Genomic DNA, 9175 nt, shown 5'->3' with positions numbered 1-9175 from the left:
CAAACTATGGCCTGTGGGCAAATCTGGCCTACAGCCTGCTTTTGTGTGGCCTACAAATAATAATGTTTTTTTACATTTTTAAAGGGCTGTTAAGATAAAACAAAAAAGAATATGAGACAGAGACCATATGTGGCCCACAAAGCCTAAAAGATTTATCTGGTCCTTTAGATAAAAAGTTTGCTGATCCCTATAAGCTCATGGAAGACTCGTATAATGTCTAATGAGTTTAAGCAACAATGGTGTTTGTGTCTCTGTTGTGTGTGCATGTGTTAGTCCAAATCCTTTCAGCTGCAAGTGTCAAAAACCCAACTCAAACATGTTTAAGCCAATAGGAAATTAGTTGGCTTACATAATTGATAAATCAAAGGATGTATCTACCTTTAGGCATGGCTTGATCTAGGGGTTCAAATGATGATGTCTCCATCTCTCGGCTCTGCTTCCTTCTATTTGGTGGCCTCACTAGTTCTAGCTCTAAAGACCTTGGGAGGACTTTGGCCAGAATGGACATGTGGCTACCTCTAGGGTGGAAGAGTAGGCCACCGTCATTGACAACTTCACAAGGACTGTGTGGAGGGGAGCACTGGGTCTTCAAAAGAAGGGATGATGGGCAGATAAGCAATTTGCATCCACAGTATTCCTCCCCTTTATTGTTCACCTTCCACCTATACGTTTCTTGACAAACATACACTTTCAAAAATGTGCCTGCCTAACAATGCAATGTTCCTAGGCCCAACAAGAAACACACTCACCCACTTCTCAATAGGAGAAAAAACAGAATCATGCCCAGTTGCTTTACTGAGCCCTCAGTCCAGGGTCCCTTTGTGATGTGCAATTCTTGATCAGGTCTGGATATAACTTCTTGTGATTTTGCAATCTCTGGCTTAAAGATAAATTTAGCTACCCCTACATAACCAATATGGAGAGAAATAGGGTAACCATTTTTAAAAAAAGACAAAAAAAACCCTTCCATTTGGAATAGGGGAGAAGAGAAAACAATGGTCACTAACCTATAGCACATAGCACATCCTCCTGGACAGTGGAGCAAGTTTCTTCGTCAACAAAACTGATCGCTCTTGATCCTTTCCAGTGGGAAATATCTCCCTCCTTTATGGACAGCCCTGAGAAGATGCCTCTTCTGGAATTGAATCATCCACTCTCCCTTTAGACATGGGTTTGGACCTAAAGATTGCCTTAGAGATTATGCCTTCCCAGATCCCCGATTGCCTGGTGAGGATTCTCTGGACAATTCCTTTCACTCCACGTGATTTGCTTCCTGGGCTCTCTGTGAGCTAGTAACCATCATCAAGAATCTTTCTGAGTTCTTGTCCTTGAGTCTGGATCTGGCCCTTGTGGTTTCTGTCTCTTAGCAACAGGTCACACTTGGCCCATTCCCCTCCCCCTCAGCTTCATGGTTTCCACAATAGCCTGTCTGTGATAATAAGTCAACCTTAATCTGCTCAGTGCCCTCAGAGAGAGATTACCTATATAACACTTGGCTGGCTCATGCTCCAGTGACCCTGGCTAGATAGTCAAAATCCCTAAGTGGTACTGGCTCCTAGGTCTCAGCCCCAAGGCAATGCTTAGGACAGGAGTGAGGCAACCACACAAGCACTCATTTTGGACAATCTGCAGCTTGCTCCACTCCTCGCCCTCTGGCCATGGTCCATTATTACACTAAGGCCACATCACCAAAGCACTCCTGAGAAGAGTCTGTCAGTGGACATTGAATTGGGGGGCCCTCTGAGAACTTGTTTAACTTGGGGACTGTTGGCAGAGTCTTCAGCCTTCAGGAGGGCCCCCGGAATTTCTCTCTGTCTCTCTGGATGCAACCTGGGTGTCTTGGATACAGAGAGAAAAGACCTTTGGTCTGAGATGGGACTGACAACCTCTGACCTCAGAAGCAGCTCTGGATCTACTGTGTGCTCTGACCAGACCTGGGGTCTCACCTCTGCCTCAGTGGAACAGAACATGCATGTAATACCCTCCAAAAGAGGGTACTAAGGTCAGGGAGGTCACAGAATCTCTCTTTATCTTTTCCAGCTTTGTTTGCAATCTTTGGGCATCCACTGTCCTCACTGTACCTGCCTTCACTGTGACACAGCCAAATCCAGCAGGGATTCAGAGGCTGTTTTGGGCCTGTGCGCCTCCCTCAGCCAGTATATTTGCTCAAGCATGTTACACAGCCCTGTGTTCTTTGGGAGAACCAATGAAGGAATAAACCTCATGGGCTCAGGAAGCTCAGAGCCGAAGCGGATTCTGTAGCTGCCCTTCGAGCTTGAGCCATGTGAGGTCCACAAAGAGTTGACCAAGTCTGTGCCAAGTGCAAACTCAGAAAGGGTGGAGAGCTACTCTTTTTCTCCCCAACCCCTCTTCAGACACTGCCATCACAGTATGGCAGCCTGGGCTGATCAGAGCCTTTGATTGGCCATCTGTAGAGGGGACTTTGAACTTCCATGCTCTAGCCTCCTGCCCTCTAGTGGCCTAAGAGCACGGAGACCCAGAAGGCAGAGCAAGCTGCAAGCCTGGGTTTGACTCTTCCAAAGGTAAGTCTTAGGTACCCAGGAGAAAATGCAGGGAACCACAGAAAGAGCCTGAGAAAATTAGCCTCAGCTTCTTCTAGGGAGTATGCCAGAAATGGGCTGACCCTGCACCCTTGCCACTGGGCCTCTGGCAGGAATCCAGCAGTCTGGGCTGGATTTCCTGCATGCGAGCAGGAAAAATCAGTTGTGCCCTCAGGACCTTCTTGCTACCCCACTGTTGGGACTCAGTGTTGGGATGGGGGTTTTGATTGCGGCTCCATATCTTAACCCAAGTGCTCTAGAAAGCAGACCCTGAGGCAAGGATTAAAGTGCTCACACTTTTTGGGGAGACGGAAGCCCAGGATGATGAGAGGGGAGAAGAGACATGTGGCAGGGGAGAAAGATGTGAAGCAACGCAAGACAACATATTACTGTCGTGGCCACTGTTTCACGTGAGCTGTGAGGAGAGAGCAGGTGACTTGACAGGACTGTTTGCTAAAGCACATGGTGTTTGCAGGGAGAAACTGCACCTTAGAACAGTTCGCCAGGAGGAGAATTGAGAGGGAATTTTCCCATTCGTTCCCCTTTCATACCCTCTTTTCTACTGGCCAAGGTGCACCTCACGGAGAGCTAACTCCACTGCACTTCTGAGTTGCATCACCCCCTGGGCTGCTGCTTGGGAAGTCAGATCCCATGCCTGCCATGTGGCATTTCTACCACAAATGTGGAAGTGGAGGGGCTACTTGGCATGGGTGGGGTGCCAACCAAGAGAGAGAAAGACGGAGGTGGCCCAGGGAGCCCAGAAAGGTGCATGAGGGTTGTGACCAATACATCTCACTCTCTCCCACAGGATTCACAGCCAAGGTCCCCAGGCACCAGAACCCCCAGGACTGTCTGAATTTTAAGTAAAATAAACATTATTTAATTTGGGAGAAAAAAGATGCATTCAGGTGTGGCTTGGAGCATCAGGCTTTTTCTCTAGAACTTCCCAGGCCCTAAGCTCCAGTATCTCCTGCTTGATGTCCCACCTCTCTGCCTTTGTTCTCACTCATTTTAGTTTGGGGTAGAGGATCTGGCTTTTATAGTCTATAAGACACATGATTATCTGACCCTTGGCAGTCTAGCTAGCAGGCCAAAGGCAAAAAAGGCAACTCTAAACAAAGCTGCATATGGTCTGGTTCTGCCAGCATGGAAGCAAGCTGAACTGCAGTTCCTTGCTAGAAATCTTGCGAGAGGCCAGCATACTCCAACATCCAGACGTTTGTCCAATGTGTCCCTGGAGTCTCCATCTAGGATGGATGCCTGACCCAAAGCTCCAGATAAAATAGATCATGTAACCAGCTGACCTGATACCACATAACAGGGATTTCTAACTTCCCGCTCAAGGATGGGCAGATGCCCACACTGCCTCCACTTCACTTCAGTTCCACCAGATCCACATTGTAGAGTCTGTTGATTGCACACACCATTCCATTTGTGTATTAGGTCTGGTTTAATTACAAGCGACAGGAACCAACCCAAACCAGCTTAAGCAAGAAGGGAGCTGAGAAGTGTAGTGCTTGCTATTACCAACCAGGCAGGGCTGAATTCAAGGGCTCAAACAAATGTCATCAGACCTCTCTCACTTCATCTCTCAGGGCTCTGCTTCTCTTTGTTCCTTGTCCCCTTCTCTTTCCTGCCATAAATATACTTTCTCCCTGTGATAGAGAGCTGGGTGCCAGCAGCTTCAATCTCATATGCTCCTGGCACCATGGCCTCAAAAGCAAGAGAGTTTAAGGGGAAGATTATGATTGACTCTGCTTAGGTGACAAACCCTTACCTGAACTAATCACTTTGGCCAGGGGGATGGAGTCCCCTGCCTGGCCTGATGGGTCATGTATCCATCTCTGTGTGGTGGAAAGCGGGAGGGAGCAGAGGTGACACTGTGACTGTCACCCCACTAAGTAGTCATAGAATGTAAAGACATGTCCTGCATGGTCTGTAAAAACGTGTAGTTTGACCTGGCTGGAGCGTAGGATGCAGGTGAGGGAGTGCTGAGAGTCAAATAGGAGCCACAGCCATAGAAGGGGTACATATTTTATCCTGGAGGTGGTAAGGAGCCATTGAAGAATTTTAACGGAGGAATGACCTGATCAGCTTTGGGTTTTAGAAAGATTCCCCTAGGCAGCTAAGTGGAGAAGAGATCAGAAGAGTTGAGACTGGGATAGCAGGTCTAGTTAGGAGGCTAGTACAATGGCTCTGGTGAGGAAGAGTAGGAATATAAAAGAGGGATTGATTTAAGATGTATTAAGAGGTAAAATTGGTTCTGTTCACATGAGGGTGGGAGAAGTCTAAGATGTTTTCCTCTCAGGGTTCCGGCTGAACAAGTCATGGGTGCTATTTACTAAGCTAGGGTCATGAAAGAAATGCAGATTGAGAGGAAGAAGAAGAGTTTGCCTGTGAGACATACAAGTGGAGTTGTCTAAAAGGCAACTTGAAATGCAAGAGGTAAAGGGTAGAGATGTATATTCGGGAATCCCAGTCACCTGCAGTCAGCGTGTCACACAGGACGATTTAAACAGAAAAGCCAGTTTTTTCTTTTAGTGCTAGCAAAGAACTAGAAACACTTTTTACTGTGTAAGTGTTCTCACTTACCCCTCTCTCATTCTAAGAAAAAGATTTCCCAGGCTTATTAGTTTTTGTTTTTGTTTTTTGGTAACATATACATGTATCTATTCTTCTTCAAATTCTAGAAAAGCCGTCTCTTGAAATGGCACTGGGTGGGTCACGGGATTGCCAAGCAGGACATGCACGCTTGAAAAACAACTGGGAACAATGGGAGGCCAGTCCACCAGAGCAAAAGCCAAAATCAGATGTCAGACCAGCACAGTGAGAATATTGCCACTGTCATTACCATTGGACACTGGATGTCACCATCACCAGTACCCACACCACTACAGCCCCCAAGCACAGGATAGAGCTGATCGCACTGTGGCCACTGCCACCAGGATGAATTCTCCATGGTTCTATTTCTCTGAATCGTTTACTCCAGAATCTACTTTTCTGGGGGCTACTTGGCCAAGCTTAGGTCACATACCTCTGTCTTAGATGCCAAAAAGCTGGGAAAGCAAAGACCCAACCTTTTCAATATCTGTCATGGAAGGTGGGCTCTGCTTACCTCCAAGACTTGTAACACAGGAAGGGGAATCAGATTCTGGGAAGTCACTGGAAAGAGTGATGAAATGAGAAATGGGTGTTGACTGAACTGTTTTTTAAAAATTATTATTATTTAAATGATGAATGACAGAAAAGGAGTCTATTAAGGAAGTTGTGAAGGAGCCACATGAGGTTTAGGAAGAAACTGGAAGAACATAGCCCATAGGAGCCAACAGAGGAAAGGGATGCAGGGACTGCTGATCAACGATGCCAACAGACATCAATGGTCAAATCAGTTGAGCCTGGAATTTTCCAGTGGGTTCGGCAGCTCAGAAGTCATCTGTAACTTTGGTGAAAGTATTTTCAGTAGAGATTTGGGGGAGAGGTAAGATGGCACTAGATTTACAGAACACATGGGAGGTAAGGAAGTAGAGATGGAGAGTGTAAACCACTCCCTAGAAGCTTGGTTGAAGGCAAGAAAAAGTGTGTAATAATCAGTAATGTGTGGGATTAAAGTTGGATTTTTTTTTAGGTTGGGCTAGTTGATCAAGTTTATATGCCGAGATCAAAGAGTAGGAGAGAGGAAAAAGTTGACTATCCATGAAAGAGAGATGAAAATAAAGGATCAAATTTCCTGAAGAGACAAAGGGAGTGAAAAACAAATTGCAGTGAAACGATTAAGCTTGGATTTGAAGGGAGACCTCACTACCTCTGAGAAAGAAAGGGAGGGAGAGATTCAAATGTTTGGAGGGGGCTGAACCTTAAGGCAGTTTCCTCCCCGTTGCCTTTATTTTCTCTGTGAAGCAGAATGGGGGATGGTGGCGGAAGCTGATGTGTAGAAGGATTGCTGGGTACACTCAGGGCCTAGCTGAGGAGACTGTGAATTTGTTGTAGCTCTACATCGGGTCCAGGGTAAGTTTTCTTAACGATTTATTCTAGATAAAGGCGACTCATAGATTCTAAGGTCAGAGGGCCTCAGAAATGGTCTGGGAAACTTTCAGGAACCAGACAGCAGTCTCATGATTTCTGGTCTCTGCCTGTCCAGGCTTCATTCTCTCTCTGCAGATAAACTTTCTGCATTCCTCATTCCTCATAGTATCTGGGAGGTGGACGCACCATAGCTCCTGAGTTTATATCTCTTCTGCTCAAGAAACCAGTCCAGTTAGAATCATAATCTCTCAGCCCTAATCCAAGATTCCCAGGAGAGAACATTTGCTTAGCTCAGCTCGGATTAGGAATCCACTCACAGTTTGATAAACTGCAGCCAGAATGCCAGGGGTCACAGAAAACAAACATGGCCCTGGAGCCTATAGATCTGGAGAGTGAGTGTGGAAAATTTAATTCCCAAAGAATAGGGCTTGTGGGCTGGACTAACATAAAACAGTGTCCACTCACAAGCTCAATTCTGCGGGACTGGGTGATTTCCTTTATCCTGGTTTAGGATAGGAGAATAGAGAAGGTAGATGGCTGGAATATCTGTGGTTATGATTCTAAGGGCAAGCATATTAGCAAAAATGTGGTTAAAGTAACTGACCATAGGATCTAGACCGGATGGAAAAAGTGAAGCCAGGAAAATACTGATCAACTATGAGGCAGTTGAGATTCATGGGATTCATAATGAGTAGAAGAGCTGGTGGTGTGAGTTGGGCGGAAGTGAGGAGGGGAAATCCTGGAAGGTTATGGAATACTGGACTTTGACATTTCACCCATGGGGACAGACCTCCCGTGCTTACCCAAAGTGCTTCTGTTCGAACACTTCCACACATGCTTGGCTCTCCAAAGCAGCTATGGGGCCCTTGCTGGTGAGTTGTTTGAGGGAGCAGAGCCAACTCCTTCCCCAACGACTCTGAACTACATTCTGCCACTAAGGCTCCAAGTCCTGTTATTTTATATACCTCACTTTTTTCAGTTATTATACACAATGGGTGTAACAAACTAATATTAAGACAGTGTTGAAGCCCAGGCTCAGAGGCCAGGTGAGAAGAGCAGGGATATCAAAAGAGAGAGTGAGAAGGGAGATGCTGAGGTTATCCAAATGTAAAAAACATCACCGCGAAATTTTTTATATATATATATATTTTTAAATATTTATTTATTTGGTTGTGCCGGGTCTTAGTTGTGGCAGGTGGGCTCCTTAGTTACAGCATGTGGGCTCCTTAGTTGTGGCACACGGGCTCCTTAGTTGTGGCATGCAAACTCTTAGTTGTGGCATGCATGTGAGATCTAGTTCCCTGACCAGGGATCGAACCCAGGCTCCCTGCATTGGGAGCACGGAGTCTTATCCACTGCGCCACCAGGGAAGTCCCTCACTGCAAAAATTCTGACTGAGGCCAGCTCTGGAGGGATAGATATGTCTCGTGTTTACATCACTCAGAGCCAAAGCCTTCCTGTGTACGCTGTGTCTAGCTAAAAAGAGGGAATGAGGAAGGTAAGTAGATATAAGATAAGCTTTTCCCCATTAGTGCTGATGGAAAAGAGGGGCACATGGGAGCTCCAAGACACCCAACTCTGATAAGGATGAAGGGAGGTCTGGCCACATCTCAGGGGAATAACCATAATAACCACGGTTAACAGCTTCCATTTATGGACGACTTCCTAGTCCCAGGTATTCTGCTGGTTACTTTATATGTGTTAGGTTGAACCATATGAAATTTCTGTTTTGTAAAATATAAAGAGTCAAATACCTGCACATTCATACGGTTCGACATACCATCTCATTTCATCCTCACCACAACAGCCCCGTTAAACAGATATCATTGTCCCCACTTTACAGATGAGAAAACTAAGACTCAGAAAGTGAAAGTCTTGGTTTAAGGCTGAACAATCAGTAAGTGCTGAAACCAAGCTTTGAACCCAGGTTGTCCCAATAGAAGGCCAGAGTGCTTTCCAGCACACCACAGCTACCAGGGGAGCAAAAGAGTTAAACTTAAGAATTAAAAGACTCTGGGACTTCCCTGGCGGTCCGATGGTTAAGAGTCTGTGCTCCCAATGCAGGGGGCTCAGGTTCAATCCCTGGTAGGGGAACTAAGATATCACATGCTGCGTGGTGCAGCCAAAAAAGAAAAAAAAAATTAAAAACAAAAGAAGAATTAAAAGACCCTAAGGTGTCACAAACTAGAGATTCTTGGAGTCAGCAGGGTCTCAGGGGGACCGTCTCAGTCTTTATCCGCCACCCAGGTTCTAAAGAAGAGAGGTAGCCGGGACTGCCTTCCCCGCTCCTTCCTCCCAACCACAAGGGGCGCCAAACGCCAACAGTTTTGTTCAGAGGGCCCTCCGCGCACCCGCCGGGCCTCTCGTTTCTCCACGCACCCGCCCAGCCCCACGGCGCAGGCGCCACCCTCCGCTCCGCCCCTCGCACCCAACCAGCGATCAATGCGCAGGCGCCCCAACCAGGCGTCGGGGAAGGTGGTGGGCCCAGGGGCAGGCCGCGTGGCAGTTGGTCCGGAGCGGGCCACGTGGTCACGGTGCCGCCGCGCGAGCGTGCGCAGAGTGGCTCAGCGCGGCCGTGACGGAACGACGAG

The sequence above is a fragment of the Eschrichtius robustus genome, chromosome 1 (genome assembly GCF_028021215.1).
Source record: "Eschrichtius robustus isolate mEscRob2 chromosome 1, mEscRob2.pri, whole genome shotgun sequence".
Classification (NCBI taxonomy): domain Eukaryota; kingdom Metazoa; phylum Chordata; class Mammalia; order Artiodactyla; family Eschrichtiidae; genus Eschrichtius; species Eschrichtius robustus.
Note: the sequence above shows the minus strand (reverse complement) of the source record.